The sequence below is a fragment of the Triturus cristatus genome, chromosome 5_1, assembly GCF_964204655.1.
Source record: "Triturus cristatus chromosome 5_1, aTriCri1.1, whole genome shotgun sequence".
NCBI classification, from domain to species: domain Eukaryota; kingdom Metazoa; phylum Chordata; class Amphibia; order Caudata; family Salamandridae; genus Triturus; species Triturus cristatus.
In genome coordinates this window covers 144883115-144907702 of record NC_140587.1, presented here as the reverse complement: position 1 = coordinate 144907702, position 24588 = coordinate 144883115, and the positions used below count along the sequence as shown (strand labels likewise).

Below are 24588 nucleotides of genomic sequence, written 5' to 3'. Positions count from 1 at the left end.
AGCAGTTTTACTACTGTTCAGGATCTCAGCGCTCTTTACAGAAATAAGAATCGGAGCCTTTTTAACACTTCTGCATTTTTAATATGTACAGGTCTTTTAACACCGTATCCACCGAGCGATATTAGCATTTTCATTATTTTGAGATCTTTACATATTTACACAGTGAATCAAATATGGTTCTTTGCGTTTTTCCACATTTATTAACCACACAGCTATCGTGACATTTCAACTACACAGGGATCTATGTAAATGTCATCTTTAATTACTCAGGGAACACAGTGTTTTAACTACATTTACCACATCTGGATCACAGCATATTCAGCTCATTAATCGCACAGGGATCTCTGAACTGTATTAATAATCCTGGTATGGAGTCCAGTAATATAATTATGTGTGCTAAAACTAAGTTGTAATCTGATGAGCATGCCGGTTTTTGAGCATCAATGTGCCATAACTAGGCTCCGAGCTTCCTGTTGTGATGTAGATAAATTACTAACATTGCACAAACCATCTAATACACGCCCTGGACGAGTCACTTGGTCTCAATTTGCCAATGCTTGTTGGTTTCCCGTATTGGCTTTGCCAATGCAGTACACGCATTGACAGAGCCAATAGCAGTCAACAGTCAGCTCGAAAATATGGAAAATAAAGATCCTAAAAACCGAATAATATTTTCTATACTTCCAAGATGGCGTCCACAATGTGTGTAGCTGCAACGTAGCAGTCATCTTAGAAGGATAGAAAATACTGATTCAAAATGGCCTCCACTCCTACTAGAGGCCTTCACAGTGTTTTTAAAACTGCATTGCAAGCACTGGTAAAGCCAACTGCAGGGGGTGGCTATCTTTGAAAGGCATTTTCTACACTCCCAAGTCGGCCACTATGTTGCATCTACAGCAAGTATAGCAAATACCATTTCAAGATGTCTAGCCACATCTACAGGCAGCACATTTGCACAAACATTGGCAAAGGCGGCAGGGTCAGGTGCCGGAGAGTGGGCAGAAGATAAAGGTAGAGAGCTGAGGGGAGGAAGAGAGGCACTGAGCTGTATTAAAGCTTGGTGTCAGAAATGGAGTGAGGGGAATAAAGTATAAGGAAGCAGCACAAGGGTAGAGAAGATGACTGAAGAGGTGGGGAGAAGAGACAGGCGCAGAGAGGAAAAGAGGGGAACTGTGAAGGGTGAAGGGGAAGGAGTAGTAAACCTGAAATGGCAAATATAAAGCAAAAGAAAAATAGTGTCCTTGTGTCAGCAGTAGAAGGGTACAGCAAATCAGGCAAAAAGCAGGTTGGAACTCACATGCTCCAGTGGCAGAACAAGCACAAGAACAGAACGGAAAACCATCGAGCTAGTAGGCAGGGAGCTCAAACAGACAAGAAAGAGCAAGAGGCGGACCCAAGGACCATATGTTAAAGCACTGCTTGCAACGTGAATATCTGCTGAAGAGCGCGGCGAGAAGTAAAACTTCTGTTGAGCCCTAAAAATTAAAGTCAATGTAAAGAAATAAAAAAAATGAGTCGCAAAGAGACAAGCTATACATTTTGGTGTGTACCTACAGCACACCCAGGTAAAGGTGTGTAACACAGTATGTATCGGTAAAGGTGTGTATCAGGGCCCGCAACGGTAAAGGTGTGTACAACAGCGTGCACCACCGGTAAAGGTGTGCACCACAGCATGTATCGGTAAAGGTGTGTACAACAGCGTGCACCACCGGTAAAGGTGTGCACCACAGCATGCATCGGTAAAGGTGTGTACAACAGCGTGCACCTCCGGTAAAGGTGTGCACCACAGCATGTATCGGTAAAGGTGTGTGCCACAGCACGTATCAGTAAAGGTGTGTACAACAGCGTGCACCACCGGTAAAGGTGTGCACCACAGCATGTATCGGTAAAGGTGTGTACAACAGTGTGCACCACCGGTTAAGGTGTGCACCACAGCATGGATCGGTAAAGGTGTGTGCCACAGCACGTATCAGTAAAGGTGTGTACAACAGCGTGCACCACCGGTAAAGGTGTGCACCACAGCATGTATCGGTAAAGGTGTGTGCCACAGCACGTATCAGTAAAGGTGTGTACAACAGCGTGCACCACCGGTAAAGGTGTGTAGCACAGCATGTATGGGTAAAGGTGTGCACCACAGCATGTATCGGTAAAGGTGTGTGCCACAGCACGTATCAGTAAAGGTGTGTACAACAGCGTGCACCACCGGTAAAGGTGTGTAGCACAGCATGTATCGGTAAAGGTGTGTACTACAGCATGTATCGGTAAAGGTGTGTACTACAGCATGTATCGGTAAAGGTGTGTACCACAGCGTGCGCCACCGGTAAAGGTGTGTAGCACAGCATGTATCTGTAAAGGTGTGTACTACAGCATGTATCGGTAAAAGTGTGTAGCACAGCATGTATTGGTAAAGGTGCGTACCTACAGGCCGCCCCAGTAAAGGTGTGTAGCACAGCATGTATCGGTAAAGGTGTGTACCTAAAGCACACCCCGGTAAAGGTGTGCATCACAGCCCGCACCAGTTAAGGTGTGTACCACAACATGTATAGGTAAAGGTGTGTACCACAACATGCCCCGGTCAAGGTGTGTATCACAGTCTGCCCCGGTAAAGGTGTGTAGCACAGCATGTATCGGTAAAGGGGCGTACCTACAGCATGCCCCGGTAAAGGTGTGTAGCACAGCATGTATCGGTAAAGGTGTGTATCACAGCCCGCACCGGTAAAGGTGTGTACCACAGCATGTATCGTAAAGGTGTGTATCACAGTCCACACCGGTAAAGGTGTGCACCACAGCATTTGTCGGTAAAGGTGTGTACCGACAGCATGCTCCGGTAAAGGTGTGTACAACAGCGTGCACGACCAGTGAAGTTGTGCAGCACAGCATGTATCGGTAAAGGTGTGTACCTACAGCATGCCCCGGTAAAGGTGTGTAGCGCAGCATGTATCGGGAAAGGTGTGTATCACAGCATGTATCGGTAAAGGTGTGTAGCACAGCATGCATCGGTATGGGAGTGTACCTACAGCACACCCCGGTAAAGGTGTGTATCACACTCCGCCCCGGTAAAGGTGTGTAGCACAGTATGTATCAGTAAAGGTGTGTACCTACAGCATGCCCCGGTAAAGGTGTGTGGCACAGCATGTATCGGTTAAGGTGCATACCTACAGCATGCCCCGGTAAAGGTGTGTAGCACAGCCCGCACCAGTTAAGGTGTGTACCACAACATGTATAGGTAAAGGTGTGTACCACAACATGCCCCGGTCAAGGTGTGTATCACAGTCTGCCCCGGTAAAGGTGTGTAGCACAGCATGTATCGGTAAAGGTGCGTACCTACAGCATGCCCCGGTAAAGGTGTGTAGCACAGCATGTATCGGTAAAGGTGTGTATCACAGCCCGCACCGGTAAAGGTGTGTACCACAGCATGTATCGTAAAGGTGTGTATCACAGTCCACACCGGTAAAGGTGTGCACCACAGCATTCGTCGGTAAAGGTGTGTACCGACAGCATGCTCCGGTAAAGGTGTGTACAACAGCGTGCACGACCAGTGAAGTTGTGCAGCACAGCATGTATCGGTAAAGGTGTGTACCTACAGCATGCCCCGGTAAAGGTGTGTAGCGCAGCATGTATCGGGAAAGGTGTGTATCACAGCATGTATCGGTAAAGGTGTGTAGCACAGCATGCATCGGTATGGGAGTGTACCTACAGCACACCCCGGTAAAGGTGTGTATCACACTCCGCCCCGGTAAAGGTGTGTAGCACAGTATGTATCAGTAAAGGTGTGTACCTACAGCATGCCCCGGTAAAGGTGTGTGGCACAGCATGTATCGGTTAAGGTGCATACCTACAGCATGCCCCGGTAAAGGTGTGTAGCACAGCATGCATCGGTAACGGTGTGTATCACAGCCTGCACCGGTAAAGGTGTGCACCACAGCAGGTATTGGTAAAGATGTGTACCTACAGCACGGCCCAGTAAAGGTGTGTAGCACAGCATGTATCGGTAAAGGTGTGTACCTAAAGCACGCCCCGGTAAAGGTGTGCATTACAGCCCGCATCAGTAAAGGTGTGTACATAAAGGACGCCCCGGTAAAGGTGTGCATCACAGCCTGCACTGGTAAAGGTGTGCACCACAGCATGTATTGGTAAAGGTGTGTACCTAAAGCATGCCACAGTAAAGGTGTGTAGCACAGCATGTATCGGTAACGGTGTGTACCTAAAGCACGCCCCCGTAAAGGTGTGTATCACAGCATGCATCGGTAAAGGTGTGTACCACAGCATGCATCAGTAAAGGTGTGTATCACAGCATGCATCGGTAAAGGTGTGTACCACAGCATGCACCAGTAAAGGTGTGCATCACAGAATGCATCGGTAAAGGTGTGTACCACAGCATGCATCGGTAAAGGTGTGTACCACAGCATGCATCAGTAAAGGTGTGTATCACAGCATGCATTGGTAAAGGTGTGTACCACAGCATGCATCAGTAAAGGTGTGTACCACAGCATGGATCGGTAAAGGTGTGTACCACAGCATGCATTGGTAAAGGTGTGCACCGCAGCATGCACCAGTAAAGGTGTGCATCACAGAATGCATCGGTAAAGGTGTGTACCACAGTATGCATCGGTAAAGGTGTGTATCACAGCATGCATCGGTAAAGGTGTGTACCACAGCATGTATCGGCAAAGGTGTGTACCACAGCATGCATCGGTAAAGGTGTGTACCACAGCATGCATCGGTAAAGGTGTGTACCACAGCATGTATCGGTAAAGGTGCGTACCACAGCATGTATCGGTAAATGTGTGTATCACAGCATGCATCGGTAAAGGTGTGTATCACAGCATGCATCAGTAAAGGTGTGTACCAACAGCATAGCACGCACCGGAATGGAAATATAGAAGTGCAGGTACTTCCTATTCAGAGTACCTTTTTGCTCCTGAGAAGTGCAGGTACTCTCCCATTAAATGTATGGCAGCAGTGCTGTAAAGTGCAGGGGCTCTCCCTTTCAAAGTAAGTTAGTGCAGGTACTCCGCACCGGACAGAGATTAAAGGTGGGTCAGCCTCTAAGCGCTTCAATGGAGACTGAACAGGGAAATGAACAATGCAAGCACTGCATCTCCCATAAAGCTCTGGGGCCTCACAGAAGGTAAACACTGGCATAAGCCTCTGTGCTCCTGTGTCTGAGGGCTCCCACAGTCGAGGACACCAAAATAACGAAGTCGGCTCCTACAACTCCGAAAAATTGAAGACTCGTGTCTTCAAAGACCACCGCCCTTTATGAAAATTGCCATTTTAATGATTTATATGAGCACCAGTTTACGTTACACAAGGGCAGATTGATATGTTTTTAAAGGAATGGCGAAATTACGCGATCTGCCCAGAATCACAGGGCGTCGAGCCAACGCCGGGACTCGGAGCTGGTTCCCCGGTTCTGCTTGCGTTCTCATCCTCAGGGCTCAGCGCTCCTTTGCTGTATGGCTGAGTTAGCTGTACACAGCCACCTCTGCGGACGTGCAGGGTTGGCTGTGACACACACACACACACACGAGAGATGCAGCCCGCGACGGGTCCGCGGAGCTGCATCATAAACTGACTTGCTAATTGGCTGCCGGCAGCGCGACCGCACACCGGGGACACGAGGCGCGCTTCATCGTAAATCAGCCGCTAATGCAATTAATACTTCCCTGGCCACTGCCCCGGAGGAAGAGAGAGGCTGGGAACAAAATGTGCCTTTGTGGCTTAATTTATCTTTTCTGCAGAGTGAATGTCTGGTATTTACATAAAAGGTAACTAATGGCTGCAGATAAGAGCCTCGTCTTCCGATGCAGCACCGCGCACGTGCCAGGCTCAAAACAAGCCTTTCTGTACGACTGCCAATTTACCACTGACAGGCCCCCCTGTACCTCTTCCCCCGGGAACAGAAAGTCAGATCAAGAATAACAACGTGTGATGTTAGAAAAACACCAGGGCAACGGAGGTCGCCAGAATCCCGGTGGACACGACAGCACTTGATTTACCCATAGCGCCTAGGTTACGCACAAGGCGCAATGCGGAGGTTGGTACAAACCTGCTCAGAGATGTTTAATAAGAAAATGCATACCTTAGGCAGCCACCTAGAATAGGCTGGCAGCCATCAACAACTGTATGACAACAAGTACAAAGTCCCTTTGAAATATAAGGTACCACAAGGCTCAGCTCTATCTCCACATCGATTCAACATACACATGAGCGCTTGGGCTAAGGTACTCCTCTCTAATGATGTCCACATATCTATGGATGCTGATGACTCCAAGACACTGGTCCGTCTCGATGGAGACTTCACATCTCGCTGCTATTTTCAATGGCGACTTCACATCACGCTGCCACTTTTGACGGCAACTTCACATCTCGCTGCCACTTTTGACGGCAACTTCACATCTCGCTGCTATTTTCAATGGCGACTTCACATCTCGCTGCCACTTATGATGGCGACTTCACATCTCGCTGCCACTTTTGACGGCAACTTCACATCTCGCTGCCACTTTTGACGGCAACTTAACATCTCGCTGCCACTTATGATGGCGACTTCACATCTCGCTGCCACTTATGATGGCGACTTCACATCTCGCTGCCACTTTTGACGGCAACTTAACATCTCGCTGCCACTTATGATGGCGACTTCACATCTCGCTGCCACTTTCAATGGCGACTTCACATCTCGCTGCCACTTTTGACGGCAACTTCACATCTCACTGCCACTTTTGACGGCAACTTCACATCTCGCTGCCACTTATGATGGCGACTTCAAATCTCGCAGCCACTTTCAATGGCGACTTCACATCTCGCTGCCACTTTTGATGGCGACTTCACATCTCGCTGCCACTTATGATGGCGACTTCACATCTCGCTGCCACTTTTGACGGCGACTTCACATCTCGCTGCCACTTATGATGGCGACTTCACATCTCGCTGCCACTTTCAATGGCGACTTCACATCTCGCTGCCACTTTCAATGGCGACTTCACATCTCGCTGCCACTTTCAATGGCGACTTCACATCTCGCTGCCACTTTCAATGGCGACTTCACATCTCGCTGCCACTTTTGACGGCAACTTCACATCTCGCTGCCACTTTTGACGGCAACTTCACATCTCGCTGCCACTTATGATGGCGACTTCACATCTCGCTGCCACTTATGACGGCAACTTCACATCTCGCAGCCACTTATGATGGCGACTTCACATCTCGCTGCCACTTATGATGGCGACTTCACATCTCGCTGCCACTTTCAATGGCGACTTCACATCTCGCTGCCACTTATGATGGCGACTTCACATCTCGCTGCCACTTATGATGGCGATTTCAAATCTCGCTGCCACTTTCGATGGCGACTTCACATCTCGCTGCCACTTATGATGGCGACTTCACATCTCGCAGCCACTTATGACGGCAACTTCACATCTCGCTGCCACTTTTGACGGCAACTTCACATCTCGCAGCCACTTTTGATAGCAACTTCACATCACGCTGCCACCTTCGATGGCGACTTCACAACTTGCTGCCACTTTCGATGTGCCTTCATATTAATCTGAGAGTGGATGGGACAGCAACTGGCTTCAGCTTAATGCTGGAAAAACAGGTATATTAGTTTTTATAGGAAACCCGCTCTCTGGGTCGACTCTGACCAGCCTTCTAAAATAGGCTCTCCCCGTCCCCATTGCGGTGACTAAAAGTTTTAGGAGTCAGGATTGACTACAATCTTTCTGTGGCTCAACAAGTCTTCCCTTGGGGTCTCGATCACCTATCATCTCAAACACCTGAGGAAAGAGATGTATTTCCCTAATGAGAACACCACACGACTGGCTGCATCAGCAACTACTGGTTCAAGACTATAGAAGGACAATTCATTATACCTTCTAGAACACCATGCTCCTACGCTGCCAACGTGGTCACTATATCTAAATTTTCTAGAAACAAATAGGGAGGTCCAAGCTTCTCGGTCTCTTCTGCGGATTGTGGAATTAATTACTTGATCATATAAAGGGGGGAAGAGAGCTGGGGTTTCAACAGGCCCCAGGAACTTTGGATGTGTGATCAAAACGTGGCTATTCTCCCAAGCCTTCGAATTATCAAATTCTAGTGCCATTCTTGGAGTTCTTTACTTCAGCGCCAAGAAGCCCTTGTGTGCTTTACAAGCTCCCATAACATAACATACAAACTGCTCTAAAAATACATTGGCATAATATAACGTCCATGTTCACTCAGTAACATTCTGTCAACTCAGCTCAGACACTTGTGTATATTCTTCTCGGCACCTTCATTCGTGATTTTAAGTAATACTAGAATTTCAGCTTTTGGCATTTTAATGTTTAGCCTGAAATGACCCTCCTGTAATAATTTCATATAAAACATTTTTTTTAACTTTTTTAAAAGTATCGTGTAGGCTTTGTACTGTCAACCTTATTTTTTTCAACTGAAATAATTTTGTACGTTCATATTCATTAATTTAAAAAAAATCTGGTGGTAGGGTCACGTATCTCCTACGCCTCCGTCAACAACTCAATTTTCACCCACAGGAAATGAAATGTTCTTCTTTATTAACCCCTTGTGTGAATATTACCTGACTCCCACTTCCATCTGGTCTCCAATCACGGTCTTAGATGGTCATAAGGTCCAGTGGTCCTCTTTGTCTATCTTAAACCCCAGGAGCCACCTCTGCTGGTCACAAACCCCTGCGCCTGCCTTCACGTTCATTGAAGGGTCCTCGTTTGCCAGTTTTACACCACATGGCCCTGATCTGAATGACATGAACCAAGGGACCCCCTTTGCAATTCATGCATTCCAGAACCCTACTAAGCCAATAATGAACAGGGTCACCCTTTGCCAGTGATAAACACCAGAGCCTCCCTTTCATGGTCTACGGGGGACCCCGTGCATGCTCTTAACCGCCACCCATCCTAAATCCTAGGAACCTCCTTCAATGGCCATAAAGCCCAGGACCATCTATTATAATCTATAACCATGCTGATGACAAAATGCATGGTGCCCCTTCGCCTCCGTTGCTTCTAGGCCAGACCAGTATAGACTTATCCTTCTCACAAGACCTTTGTTTTGCTGCCACGTACACATCTACTTCCAATACGCATACGGACTGAATTCTAACAATGAAGCAATAACAACACTCGTACAATTTCACTTCTCAACGAAACAACCACCTGGTTCCCCATCTCCTCCGTTGCTTCTTGGCGAGACCAGTGTAGACCCGTGCTCCTCAAAGCCTCTTCACTCTGCTCAAGTCAGGAAGGTACCTGGTGCTCAGCCACCCACACTCAATGGAGCAGATCAGGAGTGGATCCTAACATTGACGCAATCACAATATCTCTGCAAAATCAACCATATCCTTGAACACGTATTGCACCCATGACAACCAGTCTTTACAGCTCTCCTAATAATCATCCCCCACCCCTCCCCCCCAGACTCTTGCTTCAACATCTTCTGTAGTTGCTCAGCCTCCTTCCATGGATTCCCAAGATGTCTTTGCCTACATTTCCTTCCCTCATTCACCTCTCTTCAGCAGCGCCTCTTGATCCGCGGACTTGACCAAATACTTAGTATCGATGAGATGATCGTAATATTGGATGCCCTGCTCCTTTCAGAACTGTTAATGTCCACTTCTAATTATTGACAATTGCAGACAGATTCTGGAACAACAATACACTGCAGAGCAGGCTTGCTTCATCACTCCTCCGCTTCAGGAAGAACTTGGAAAGGGACCTCTTCAAAGTCCAACTCACCCACCACTCATCAAGAACTTAAGCCACTGAACTCCCACATCCCTCCCTCCCGCCTGCTCCGCTCTGTGCGGCACCAGAATATTGTCGAATAAATATCAACCAACAAAAATATTGTGTCCTAAATATTGTTTACAAAAATAGTAGTAAGCAGCACCCAACAGAGCCATATTTATGGGAGACAATATTTTTGTTAAGGATAGTCTAGTATACGGCTCTGTACATGTGCTGGAAGTGGACCCCACTGCCTTGCCTATGCTCAGCCCTTCATGTCCTACTAGCCGATTTTACCTTATTTGCGCACTCTGTGCAAGACCATGCCATTTCCCTTCCAGAATCGCATTACAGAGCTTTAGTGTGCAGCTTGTCATCACATCTTTGCCTTCAGGCTCTCATAATTTCCTAAATGAACTATTAAAGTGCATCGGCCGATGCACGTAGGAGGCTGGGCTACTGCTGTCCTTTTGTGTGCTATGGTGGACGGTGGACGCATCTTCGGCTGCCTCTACCAGGAATAAATGATGGGGTCCATTCTATATCATGTAATCCAATTTCTACAGAGAATAATTTTTTGCGGGAATCGCTCACAAGGTCATTGTTCACCCAGATGTGGCAACATTTTTTGGGTTGAAGGTTGAAAGTGCCAGCAGTGTGTGCTCATGCCCTGTACCCGATGGCAGAGTTGGCACAGGATTTAATCTGCTGCGCTAAAAAGACTATACATGGCACAATAAATGAAGAATTACATATTATTCCCACATCGTGTTCAGCTCTGCCTGAATTTGGAAAATGACCTGAAAACTGCGGAATTGCAAGATGCAGGTCATTCTGTACTGGTGTTAGAGCAGTTTTATTCTGAATGTAAAAGCCTGAGAAGAAACTTGTGGTGTAAAGTTTTTACAAATGCTGCTCATATCTCTGAAGCAGAGTTGCAATGCAATGTAGGGAGAAGTGGCCTAGTGGCCAGAGCTGCTGACTTGGAACTGGGGAACTAGGTTCAGGTCCCAGCTTCAGCAGACCTTAATCTCCCCGTGCCTAAAATAAATAAACCAGATCTTGGGTCATAATCTGGTGCTCATGTAAAGCCCTCTAATGCCTCTGGTCCAAGTTTACACTATATATAAAAACTGCAACATAACAATACATATATATCAATGATTAAAGGCGGGGAGCTAGCAGAGCCTACAGCCATTACTAATTTGGGGGCGCTGAAAAACTAGAACTGCACCATGAAAAAATAGGGAAATGCCAGCACTCGGTGGCAGATTGCGAAGCTTAGATTATGTGCTTGTTTCGAAGCCACGACTGTGTGGTACTTTGCCATCTGAATAGGACTTGAACTGCTTATGTGCAGCAGCCACTGGGGGGCGCTGAGCATGTGCTGCAACGGGGACCTCACCCTGCTGCAGTTTTCTTTAAGAGTCACAAGTGCGACAATTAAGGAGACTTTCATCACAAATGTAAGTCGGCTTTAATTTCCGACAATGGTACAGTGAGTGCACAAAACGGTAATGACATGTCACGATCACCCTTTGTAAACCTCGGTTTGTGAACATGGGTCCGCAGTAATGCCAGTCTCTTTAGACAGGTCCCTGGAAACCGTGGGTTCTACAAGGAGCTGTCGCTCACCCTACCCTGTCTTATGTGAGACAATGGTTGTCTGTGGCCGATATATTGAACGGGGGGGGGGGGGGCACTCTATTGACCTCGAGTTAACATTTATCGCATCTACTCAAGGGTGTTCGTCTCTTGGTGCGGTGAGCCTTGCAAATGTATGAATGTTGTCAAACAGACAAACTCCCCGCATTGGTCTTTCCAGGCAGGAAAGGGACACATTTATGCTCCTGCCAACGACTGGCATACATCTTTTTGTGGGTAGGAAAGGAAATTGAAAGACACACAATTGATGGACGGAATGCAGAACAAATCCAAACATTCACCCCCAGTCAAGAGACCACCCAGTTTAGACCTGGCCATATGCAAATCAGTCTTGACCCTGTGCCTCATGGGAAAAGTCCAGCCCGAACTGCCAAGCCAGGTACTCCCTGGACCAGAAACAAGCATCCTAGGACCGGTTTCGGGGTTTCACCCCTCTTCAGCCAGGATACCTTGATTCCAGTGGCACAGTGAGCCCAGGACCCACGTCTGAGCATACCTGGCGCACTTGGGGCAAGAAAGCAAAAGACACACAATTGATGGACGGAAGGCAGAACAAATCAAAACATTCACCCCCAGTCAAGAGATCTGGGTTAAATCCATCATTCTTTTGCTCACCATGCCACCCCAGTGTATACCTGGCCATATGCAAATCAGTCTTGACCCTGTGCCTCATGGGAATAGTCCAGCCTGAATTGCCAAGCCATGTCTTCCCTGGACCAGAAACAAGCCCAGACATGGGTCCCTTGCTCACTTTGCCACTGGATTCAGGCTAGCCTGGCTGATGACGGCTGATTAGCCAGAAACCTGTCCCAGGATGCTGGTTTCCGGTCCAGGGAAGACATGGCTTGGCAGTTGGGGCTGGACTGTTCCCATGAGGCACAGGGTCAGACTGATTTGCATATGGCCATGACTGAACTGGGGTGGTGGAGTGGACTAAAGAATGATGATGGATTAAACCCAGATCAGTTGACGGGGGGTGAGTGCTTGCATTGTACAACACTCCGTCCATCATCCCCTTTGGTTTTGCTTAGGAAAGGAAATTGATCAGCACTAGATTTGGAGGGCTGTAGGGAAGGAGAAATTTTATCGTGTTAGAGCTATTGGCGTTGTAAATGTACGAAAGCAGCGTGAAAGATCACGTGCATGTTGTTGCCATGGGCGCCGCTGCTAAATGGGTTCATTTACAGACAATTGATACAGCGGGAAAGGCACCTCGAGATGGAAATCACTCTCGGGGATTATATGAACACTAAAAAAAGGAGAAACCAGTGCGAGTCCTACCGAAGACCGGGGTCTAAGTGATTACCTGTTAACTTGCGAACAGAACCTGGGCGCCGTTCAAGACGTGTGAGAGGTTATGTACACACTGCTGCCGGGGAATCAAGATAAAACATGAACAGAATCTTGTGATGAAAACCATTGTTAATGATTACACCAGCTCTAATGTAGAAAACCAGAACTTAAAACCAAGCTGTCTGTATACCATTTGCTAAATAAAACAATACGAACCATGAACATCATGGTCTTACAGCAAGCAGCAAAGAGAAACCAGCATTGGCAATGCAATGGGTCTCGCATTCTTGAGGGTTCGAGCTATTGGCGTTGTAAATGATAATGTTTTTACCCATGTGTTTTCTTTTGGAGTGTAGTGGATGTATGTGGTGTGGAGTGGAACTATCTGGTTTGTATTGGAATTGTTAGTTGTGGAATTGAGTGTTGTGTAGTGTATTTGTGTAGTGGAATTATGTGGCATGGTGAATAGATAGTGGTGGCAGCTGCAGAGAATAGATAGAAAGGAAAAATGAGGTAGTCTGTGTAGGAAGTGGTTTTTGAACTTGAGACTGAGAAACAGAAAGAGTGAGAAAGATAAAATGAAGGGGAGAGCAGGTTATAGAAGCACAAAGAGGGAGATTTTGTGTACCCAGACGACACCCTAAAAAGAGGATAGAGTGGGTCTGACGGACAGAAACTTTGAAAAGTTACAGGATAGAAACTGGGCTTGAAGACCTGAAGTTAACCACATGAGAGAGGCAGGAATGGTGCGTATGAGAGAGAAACAGAGGGAAAAAGAGTACGAGAGAGAGAGATAGAGGACACGTGGAAGGGGCACCTAGAGGAGGGGAGGCAAGAGGTGGACCAGTGTACAGCTGGGGAGGTACAGGAAGGTAGCATGTGTGAGTAGGCAGTATAGAGAGCAGACAGGTAGTGTGAGGGAGGGAGAGAGAGGGAGTATTACGAGATAAGAATGGGTAGTGGGAGTGTGATAAGGAGAGATGAAAGGGGAAGTGGGTGTGTGGGGGTAGAGATGACAGAGTTGGTAGAAGTGCAAGGGAGAGATGTGTTGTATTGGATTTGTTTAGTGTGGAATTGTGTGGCGTAGAATTGTGTGGATAGTAATTACAACATGTATTGGAATTCTGAACAGTGAGAATGTGTGTTATGGATTTAATTATGTGGAATTATGTGGAATAGTATTGGGTGTTATGTAGAGGCATGTTCTGGAGTTGATTTATGTGGTGTGTTACATTCTGTGGCATGTTGTGGAAATATGTGGTGTGCATTGGAGGTATGTGTTGTGGAACTGTGTTGGGTATTTGAAATATGTGATTTGGTGTGAAATTTTGAAATGTGTGGAGTTGAAATGTGTGGAGTGTAATCATGTGGTGTTTAGTGAAATTATGCTAATTTGAATAATGTGTCATGCTGTGTAGTGTATTTATGTGTATTGCTGGTATGTGAAATAGAGTGCATTTATGTGGGGTGGATTTATGTTTTAATGAGTAGAGTGCAATTGAGTGTAGTGTAATTATGTGATCCTTAGTGATATTATGTGGAGTGTAATTATGTTGTGTGGTGCACAATTTTGTTCCATTGATTTGTGAGGTGTTGTGTGGAATTATGTGGCATGGTGAGGCGTAGTATGATACGCTGTGGAATTATGTGAGTGAGGAGAAGGAGAAAAAGAAGAGAGATGGCAGGAGAGAATCAAAAATAACGTGAGTAAGGAGGAAATGAAGAAAGGAAGAAAGATAGAAACACAGAAACATATTGGAATACAAGACTGTAAGAAGGAAAGGATGAAAGGATGGAGTTCAAGAAACGAGGGAAAGAAAGTATAGAAGGAAGGAAGATAGAAACAAAGAAACATATTGGAATACAAGACTGTAAGAAGGAAAGGATGAAAGGATGGAGTTCAAGAGACGAGGGAAAGAAAGTATAGAAATGAAGCTGGAGAAAGAAGAGGCAGATAGAAAGTAATAATTGATTTGCCCCGCATCATAGGATGTTAAAACCATGCGGAGACTCAAACTGGTTCCCCAGGTCCAATGCCGGCAGCTGTAGCAATTAGGCCACCACCTCTCCTCTGCTGGCACATAAATATAAAGTCGTTTTCAAAAACTCACAAATTATCGGCCAAAAACATAAAAGATAAAACATAAAAATGTCTGTATACCATTTGCTAAATAAAACAATACGAACCATGAACATCATGGTCTTACAGCAAGCAGCAAAGAGAAACCAGCATTGGCAATGCAATGGGTCTCGCATTCTTGAGGGTTCGAGCTATTGGCGTTGTAAATGATAATGTTTTTACCCATGTGTTTTGTTTTGGAGTGTAGTGGATGTATGTGGTGTGGAGTGGAACTATCTGGTTTGTATTGGAATTGTTAGTTGTGGAATTGAGTGTTGTGTAGTGTATTTGTGTAGTGGAATTATGTGGCATGGTGAATAGATAGTGGTGGCAGCTGCAGAGAATAGATAGAAAGGAAAAATTAGGTAGTCTGTGTAGGAAGTGGTTTTTGAACTTGAGACTGAGAAACAGAAAGAGTGAGAAAGATAGAATGAAGGGGAGAGCAGGCTATAGAAGCACAAAGAGGGAGATTTTGTGTACCCAGACGACACCCTAAAAAGAGGAGAGAGTGGGTCTGACGGACAGAAACTTTGAAAAGTTACAGGATAGAAACTGGGCTTGAAGACCTGATGTTAACCACATGAGAGAGGCAGGAATGGTGCGTAAGAGAGAGAAACAGAGGGAAAAAGACTACGAGAGAGAGAGAGATAGAGGACACGTGGAAGGGGCACCTAGAGGAGGGGAGGCAAGAGGTGGACCAGTGTACAGCTGAGGAGGTGCAGGAAGGGAGCATGAGTGAGTAGGCAGTATAGAGAGCAGACAGGTAGTGTGAGGGAAGGAGGGAGAGGGAGGAAGGGAGAGGGAGGGAGAGAGAGGGAGTATTACGAGATAAGAGTGGTGAGTGTGATAAGGAGAGGGGGAAGTGGGTGTGTGGGGTAGAGATGACAGTTTTGGTAGAAGTGCAAGGGAGAGAAGTGTTGTATTGGAATTGTTTAGTGTGGAATTGTGTGGCGTGGAATTGTGTGGTTAGTAATTAAAACATGTATTGGAATTCTGAACAGTGAGAATGTGTGTTATGGAGTTAATTATTTAGAATTATATGGAATAGTATTGTGTGTTATGTAGCGGCATGTTCTGGAGTTGATTTATGTGGTGTGTTACATTTTGTGGCATGTTGTGGAAATATATGGTGTGCATTGGAGGTATGTGGTGTGTTGTGGAACTGTGTTGTGCATTTGAAATATGTAGTTTGGTGTGAAATTTTGAAATGTGTGGAGTTCAATTGTGTGGAGTGTAATTATGTGGCGTTTAGTGAAATTATGCTAATTTGAATAATGTGTCATGCTATGTAGTGTATTTATGCGTATGGCTGGTATGTGCAATAGAGTGCATTTATGTGGGGTGTATTTATGTTTTATTGAGTAGAGTGCAATTGAGTGTAGTGTAATTATGTGGTCCTTAGTGATATTATGTGGAGTGTAATTATGTTGTGCGGTGCACAGTTGTGTTCCATTGATTTGTGTGGTGTTGTGTGGAATTATGTGGCATGGTGAGGCGTAGTATGATATGCTGTGGAATTATGTGAGTGAGGAGAAGGAGAAGAAGAAGAGAGACGGCAGGAGAGAATCAAAAATAACGTAAGGAGGAAATTAAGAAAGGTAGAAATAAAGAAACATATTGGAATACAAGACTGCAAGAAGGAAAGGATGAAAGGAGGGAGTTCAAGAGACGAGGGAAAGAAAGTATAGAAATGAAGATGGAGAAAGAAGAGGCAGATAGACAGTAATAATTGATTTGCCCCGAATCATAGGATGTTAAACCCATGCGGAGACTCAAACTGGTTCCCCAGGTCCAATGTCGGCAGCTGTAGCAATTACGCCACCGCCTCTCCTCTGCTGGCACATAAATATAAAGTAGTTTTCAAAAGCTCACAAATTATCGGCCAAAAACATAATAAAATAAATATGAGGCAGAATAAGACTTAACGCTATTTACATGCAACCCTTCTGTCCTCTGGGGTAACTCCAGTCCAATCAATATAAAAGCCAGTTTCAAACAACCCCTCTGTCCTGGCAGGTTACTGAGAATGATTCAATATACCACTGGGCTCGTTACACGGGCGGCTTCAGGAGAAACACGACCTAAAATAAGGCATCAAAGTAAAGCTCACAGGCCAAAAGAGCTTCTCTTGTGTAATATATCTTCACAAAAGGCACAGAAAAGGGCGTTTTTGGATCCTGTGTCGCGATATGGCATCACAGCTACGATGCTTACTGCCTTGCAGTATAAAAACAATAAGCTTGAAATCCAGCAGAGGCCAATACCATACCTTCAATTAGTTATACCAGGGAGATGTTATTAAATATGTGCGACATTGTGTGCTTTAATATATGAAAATTAAAAGTAGTTCACTTTTGAGATTTAAGCATTTATATGCAAATTTCATTAAATAGTGTCTCGTGTCACAAAATCGTCATAAAACTTTACTTCTCATTGGAAATATTGCATTGACTGTGCTTAAAATGTATTTTTTTTATTGTTGAAGGAAACGCAATCATAATATATAAGGTGTATTTCTAAAGCACACGCTCACTCAAGGGTATCTTGTCACTGAATGACAGATGTTTATTGTTACCCAACTCAATGGTCCTCATTTTACCGGCCTCAGAAGGATGACAGGCTGAGTGAACCCACCGGGATTTGAACCTGTGACCATAAGGTCGATCACAAGCCCCTACAGTGGAGGCATTAGTCCACTAAGATACCAGACTTGTCTCAGCCCAGCTTTCCTCCGTGCACATGTACTCCAGTCTATGCGTTGGTGCTGCATGTCTTACGGCACCCCTAAGAGGCTTCTGGAACTAATGCATGCTCTGGGGATGCAACACCCGGGCTCCCCTCGCTCCTCAGCCACCTCATCTCTGGGTGAAAGGCGCCAGCCACAGGTACCACAGCACCACTCAGTGCTCGGCGCCTAAGGCCCGCCCTGGGCTATGCCTCCAAAGAGCTTGTCCAGGAAACACAATGGCTCCGAGGGCCACGCCTCTAGCAGCTACACAAGGGTAGCCTGCATCAGGGCGGGCCCAGCCCCGGCCCAGGCAAGAACCTGCTCGGAAATGGGCCCTGCACTGTAACCGCGTGGCATCTAGGCTCCAAGGCCACCGGGGTCACGCAAGTGTCAAGGCAGGTGGACAGAGCAGCCTTGACTCCGCCCACTCAGGTGTCATACTGAATCACTTAAACTTCTCATGCCTACCTCAAGTAAAGCGCTCCAATACCTATGGGTCGAGTTTGTGATTTATAAAAAAAGAAAAATGGAAAGAACAAACAGGTCTTTTCCCGGTCTGATCTGACCATGTCTGCTGGCGTACCAATGAAGAGGCGGGGTCATAGAGCGCTATTCGTCCGACCCTTGTGAAGTCAGGGCATCTGCCCCTGATAACAAGCAATAAACGGCAGGGGAGCAATTCATTTCTGACCAGAGGCTCACAATAAACGGTGCAGGTGGCGGGACAAGGAGGAGAGCGGCCGGGGGCAAACATTAAATGGCGTGGGAACAATTCAATAAACAAAGTACAAACAATTAGGAGCCATGCCTAAAGAAAAAAGAGTTCCTTGATAAAACCATAAATATACAAAGGAGTAGGGGGCTACATCACAAGGGCAGTCTCCATGGGAGGGAACACACCCAAAGGTGGGACAAATAGCAACATTTCACCAATGAAAAGAAAGGAATTTAGAAAAGAAACAGCAAATGATAAGAGGTTGGTGTGGTGAAACCTCACAGAGGAGATACAGCATGTCCTAAAGTTACAGCGCAGTGGATGCCTAGGTGAGACCTAAAATACATTGCAATGGCTGGTAGCAGTCCACTGAAAGCAAATCACAAGATGAAAAATAGGACTGCAGGGAGAATCAAGTGAACTGCGACAGCTCCTCCTTCAAACGTACATCTCATAACAAATCTATCTCGTCATCCCGCAGTCTTTTTCCCCGCAGGGAATCACAACGCGGTCGTTGTAACATACCATTCCGCATACCATTACTCCGCAAGTCGGAACAACGACTTGTGGAGGGGGGCGCTGGATGTTGGAATAGTATAATTTATTATTCCAACTCCAGTCTGTGCGGACACTAGGGAAGGTGTTGGATTTTAAATCCATCACCTCCCCCCCCCCCCTCTTCGCAAGTCGTTGTTCCGTCTTGCGGAGTAATGGTATGCGGAATCACAACGCAGTCGTTGTAACGACTGCGTTGTGATTCCCTGCGGGATCCAAGTTTCGCAGTAAACGTTGTTTACCCTCATAACAGTAGCAGCAAGAAACAAGCAAATCAAAAGCGGGGGGATGGCTTTAAGCCAACATGAAAAATTACAATAGGTCTTGAATGCTCGACCTAAAAACAACGGGGGAGCACAGAAGTGGACGCCTGCTTTGGCCCTGAGAGACTACTGAGTACGCGATGATCGGGAGCACTCAAGTCGGTCCCAGCTTGTGCCCCGGGGGGACTGCTGAGCGCGCGCTCGATCGGAGCATAGGAATGCTTTTTTAAGGGTTTTTGAAGCACCAAAAATATTTAAATGCTATCTCAAAAGAAACACAGAACGTGACCAGGAACAAAAATATAAATGCCTTTTCAAATGCAACCACAAAACAAAAGGGGAACGAGTATATAAATGCTTTCTGAAACACAGAAAATGTTTAAACGTGACCTCCATAAAAAGACCAACACAGAATGCGACCAGGAATGAACGTATAAATGCCTTTTCAAACTGCAACTTCTCGACTTCGAGTACAGCACAACAATTACCACAAGGAACGACGGAGGGGTTTGGGGTGGTCAAGCAGCGACCTGGGAGGGGTGGTGGAATCTTCCTAAAACACAAGAACTCTGCAACGATAAAAAGGGTGCGCAAACTGAAAGGGAAATACAGTAAATTTAAAGGATACCGTAATAGGCCAATACTCCAAGGAAGGAGCAAGACGCAAGGAGGCAGGACGTATAATGCATAGAAACCACACGGAAGCAAGCGTTTGCGAGTGACGCTCTCCTTAACCAGTCAGCTGTGATGGGTGGAATTGAAACCCACATAGTGAACATAGCATGTATCGAAGATATCGCATGCGTGCTGCCTAGGCTTGACCTAAAAAGATACATTTGCATAGAGGAATCCATTTCCCTTGTTTGGAGTTCTCCGTACAGGGGGAATGGATTGTCAATCAGGATTCATGCTCTTTCCTAACCAGTTCTCATGGAAATCTACATCAGGCTCTGCTGTCCATTCACTTTCTGTGACGCACCGATTAATTCCCGCAAGCAGTCATTCTGCACCTGTACATATATATAAATCTGCCGGTGCAGATTTACTATTTTTCATAAATAGGGAGCCTGGTTTCTTTTTATTTGTTGTACTCCTCCAGGATGCCCAGGAAGAGGCATCCAGACTTTTGGAAATGACCCATGTTCACTTTCAGTTTGAATGCTCAGAGAACACACATTGGACGGCCTTTGCTTATGCCAGTCCTCTTTAACTATGAGTTTTTTCTTGATAATAGCATTTGCATCATGGGTGTTGGTATTTGACGATGCCACACATTTTTTCAAGCTTTCCTACATTCGATCTCGCATTTTTACTCTAGAAGCCCCACTTAAACTTTCTGTCTTGGCCAATATCTTTAGTTTGCTGAATTTTGATTTATTATAATTATGGCTGACACTTGCGTTTCTTTACTGACTTCTGCGCATAAATATAAACAGAAAATCATTTATGTCCCTATTTTTATTTTAAATAAGGAAAAAACAATGAAAATAAGTAATTTCTAAAGAAATCAGTGCTGTCAGTCAGAAGCAACACACCAAAGGGGGATGGGATGGACGTACCAAAAGGGAAAAGGGGGCTGGGAGGGAAAAAGCAACACAGAAACAGTGGCTGTAAGGGAAGAAGCAGCACGGAAACGGGGAGGGGTAGGAAAGCAGAAGCAGCAAGGAAAAGAAAAGGGAGTAAGTAGCACGGAAAAGAAAAGGGAGGAAGAAGCATGGAAAAAAGGAGGAAGAAGCATGGAAAAGAAAAGGGAGGAAAATGCACGGAAGAAAGGGAGGAGGCAGCACGGAAAAGAAAAGGGAGGAGGCAGCACGGAAAAGGGGAGGAAGAAAGCAGCACTGAAAAGGGGAGGGAGGGACGGAGGAAGCAGCATGGAAAAGGGGAGGGACGGAGGAAGCAGCATGGAAAAGGGGAGGGAGGGAGGAAGCAGCACGGAAACGGGGAGGGCGGAATCTGCGGAAGAACATCAATCAATCTTAAGCAATCAGTACTTAGTTCATGCGCCAGCTCAAAGAAGAGGAAGTGAAGCTGACACATGCTGGCCAATTACCCCCATACAGAGATCTGGGCCTAAATCCATTGTTTGTTTCCCACCATGCCATTCTAGTTTAAACCCAGCCACATGCAAATCGTTCTTGACCTTGCTCCCCATGGGAACAGTCCAGCCCGAACTGCCAGGTCAGGTCCTCCCTGCACTGGAAACAAGCATCCTGGGACCGGTTTCGGAGTATCACCCCTCATCAGCCAGGCTAGCTTGAATCCAGTTGCAAAGTGAGCAGCAAATAAAAGTTACAATGAAGCCAACAATTGGTAAGCAATGGGCAGGATGCAAGCCCGTTGTTGTATACATTAGTTCTTGCAAACAAGACCGCATCTAGCGCAAGCGCTGTCGCAGGAGAGACCTAAAAAAAACAAAGGAAGCTTTCCCTATGGAGCTTAAATAACTATGGACGTGCATGTGTGTACACTAATGTCCATATTTTTAGATGCATTTCAGGGCTTCAGGGGCAAAAACCCATCAGACACCCAAGTGTACATTTATTTGTTAAATGAATGTGGAATTATACTAATTATAGCTTAATTTCCTATAACACAACAGAAATAAGGATAAATACACAATTAACAAAAATTAAATACTGATAAATACAGAACGAAATATAAAAAAATACCACAAAATGGGAGCCCTAATTATGAGGTTTTTTTTATTATAAATTTAGCATGTCAGTCTTTAGAGATCGTTGGTAATATCTATAACCTCAGGGGTCATCCCTAGTGTCACAATTTCTGCATTCTCCTAGGCTGCTTACCAACAATCTATCTCAATTTAAACTTTCCAAAAAACTCCCTGGCAGAAGGGGGTCTATCCCTGGACTACCACTCAGCCACAGACTCCAAAGACGTTAACCCCAATAACAAGTCTCCAGCAACCAGTCATCTGAACACCTTTCTCTCACCAAAACCTCTTCTCCTTTTTTGTGACATCTTCATTTCGCCTGTTCCTTTTGTCTCTGTAATTATTGCTCTTCTAACATAGAACTGATATGATGTCCGGGTCATGGAAGTCTCACATCTAAATGTTCTTCTACCTTGCACACGTATGGGTAATTCACATTCTGCCATTAGTATGACCTCCAAGCGCCATCCTAGCATCGGGTGCTTTGGTTCTCTGGTTTCGGACTGTGCAACTCATGCACATTAGGGTTACAAAAGGCCCAACTATTCTGGTTCATAGACCTGCTGACAGAAGGCCATGTTGAGGACCTGAATGTGGTACTAAATTTGTACTGTAGGGAATGGCGGGGGGGGGGGACACAAGTACTCCCCACAAATGATTGATATCTTTCCTCAAGAGCAGAACTTTCCAAGTGTTAGAGCAAATGTGCTACTCGGACATCTTCCCTTTGAAATGTGGTATTCCACAGAGCTCTACTTTGAGCCCTAACCTTTTTAACCTGTGCATGTGCCCTTTAGCAGAGATAGTACAAACTTTTGGGTTGAGTATAGTATGGTAAGCAGACGATGCCCAATTAGTCGTTTCTATCACTGCAGAACATGGCTCCACACGCCAACAGCTCATCCTTTGCTTAAAGGAAGTGACTAACTGGATGGCTAGCTGCTGCCTCAAGCTACACGGGGACAAGACTGAGCTTATGCTCCTGGGTTACAGTCTGTCCAATCAGGCGTTACTCCCCTGGCCGGAGTGCCTAGGGAGTATGCCTAGCCACAAAAATGTTAATTAAAAGTCTGGGCATCTGGCTGGATGACTCGCTCACTGTTGGTTTGCAAGCCAACAAACTGGCCGCCAATTGCTATGGAATACTAAGACTGCTAAGAAAAGTGTACGACCTTTTGCCCTTCCTTTCCAGAAGACTCATTGTGCAGGCCCTGATTATCTCCCGGTTGGATTATGGAAACTCTCTATACCTTTGCTCCCCATACTTTGTAAAAAAGAAGGTTACAGATTATCCAAAATGCGGCCGCCCGCCTCCTTCTTCTTAATATTCCGAGGCATCATCAGCAAGAAGGGCACTGACTGACCTTCACTGGCTCCCCACTGAGCAGCGGGTTTAGTAAAAGGTTTTCTGCATCACTCACACGGCCTACCATAACAAAGGACCCCAATTACTACGTGCTCTCATTGAACCTTACAACCCTTGAAGGGGCTTGAGATCGGAGAACGCACTTCTTACAACGGTGCCAAAAATCTGCAGAACAAGATGGGAGACTGTTCTTTTAAGTACCTGGCCCCTAAGTTGTGGAATTCTTTGCTGATCAAATTGCGCAAAATAGATTCAGAGCCCATCTTCAGAAAATTCTTGAAGACCTTTTCATCATCAGAGTTTGACCCAGAGCAAGAGAAAAAGCCAGAAAAGGAAGAAGGAGTACAGAAAGATAGAAAAGAGAGCCAAAGAGAGAAAGCAGGCTCCTCCAAAGAGAACCAGAAGGGTGAGCTTAAGAGGCAGGAAATGTAGGAAGAAAGAGGAAGATTCAAGAGTGGGTACCGGTGTTGGGCTCCTAAAAAAAATGTTGGGCTCCTCCAATTTAAAAAAAAAAATGCAAACTAGGACCTGCTTGTAAGGGACAGACAGGGCCAGATGCAACCTACAGAACTGTACTAGAAGGAGGCGAGTCCATAGACAGCAGAACCACTGGTCACGGAGATTCAGACACAAGGAACACATTTCTATTTGACATAACAGGACAAGAGGCAGAGGAACGGACAATTGCAGTGCTTTACAAAACAATGAACAATATGAACGGGTGAACTGGCTGCCTGTAAGTGACAGGCAAGGACCGTGCAGCCCTGCATTATCTTTACTGGAAAAAGGAGAGGTGGACAGAGAGGTAGACTGCAGGACAGGGCAATTTAAACACAATCACTTGGGATCCAAAGATAAGAGGCCAAGGAAGGGATCATGCACAACATGTGGGGCTACAATCGCTAACCATCAGATTCAGGCACGTCCAGAGGCAGCCTGCCTGGTCTGTCCATGGCAGGGTCTGCAACCATTTCTTTAGTAGGAGCTACTTATGTTTAATGAAGCTACTTATATTATATATTTTTTTGTCAACTGCGTTTATTGATAGCACTACTTCATAACACATCACAAAATAAGTCATACATGTCCTTACAATATCATATTGTAAAACAACCTGCATCCTTATTCTCGACTTATCTATATAAAGGATATTTGCAACGCCTTTTCCATTTAGTGAGCTGCAGGATGATCCCCTGTAAACATATTCGAACATGAACATTTCCCGCCCACCCCCACCCCTCTTCCCTCCCAGCAGCTGGCAGCTATTCTGTTTAGGCATTATTTAGGCATTCAAGTTAGATGATGAACCTGATTTAGAGTTATTTGTGTACTTCTATTATTAGCATTATTGTGTTGTAATAGTCACCGCATCAGACAAGATTACATTGGTGGCCGCCATTTGCAAGATTAGCAGCAGTGAGGACTTTGGTGCACCAGGCAGGGTTGCCAGCTGTAACATAA

General features: G+C 45.7%; 1 protein-coding gene across 2 annotated transcripts in view; it reads right to left on the bottom strand.

The window, feature by feature from the left end:
- The window catches only part of ARHGAP39 (Rho GTPase activating protein 39), an 855990-nt gene that overhangs the window by 381289 nt on the left and 450113 nt on the right, over positions 1–24588 (bottom strand). The gene's annotated exons all lie outside the window — the stretch shown is intronic.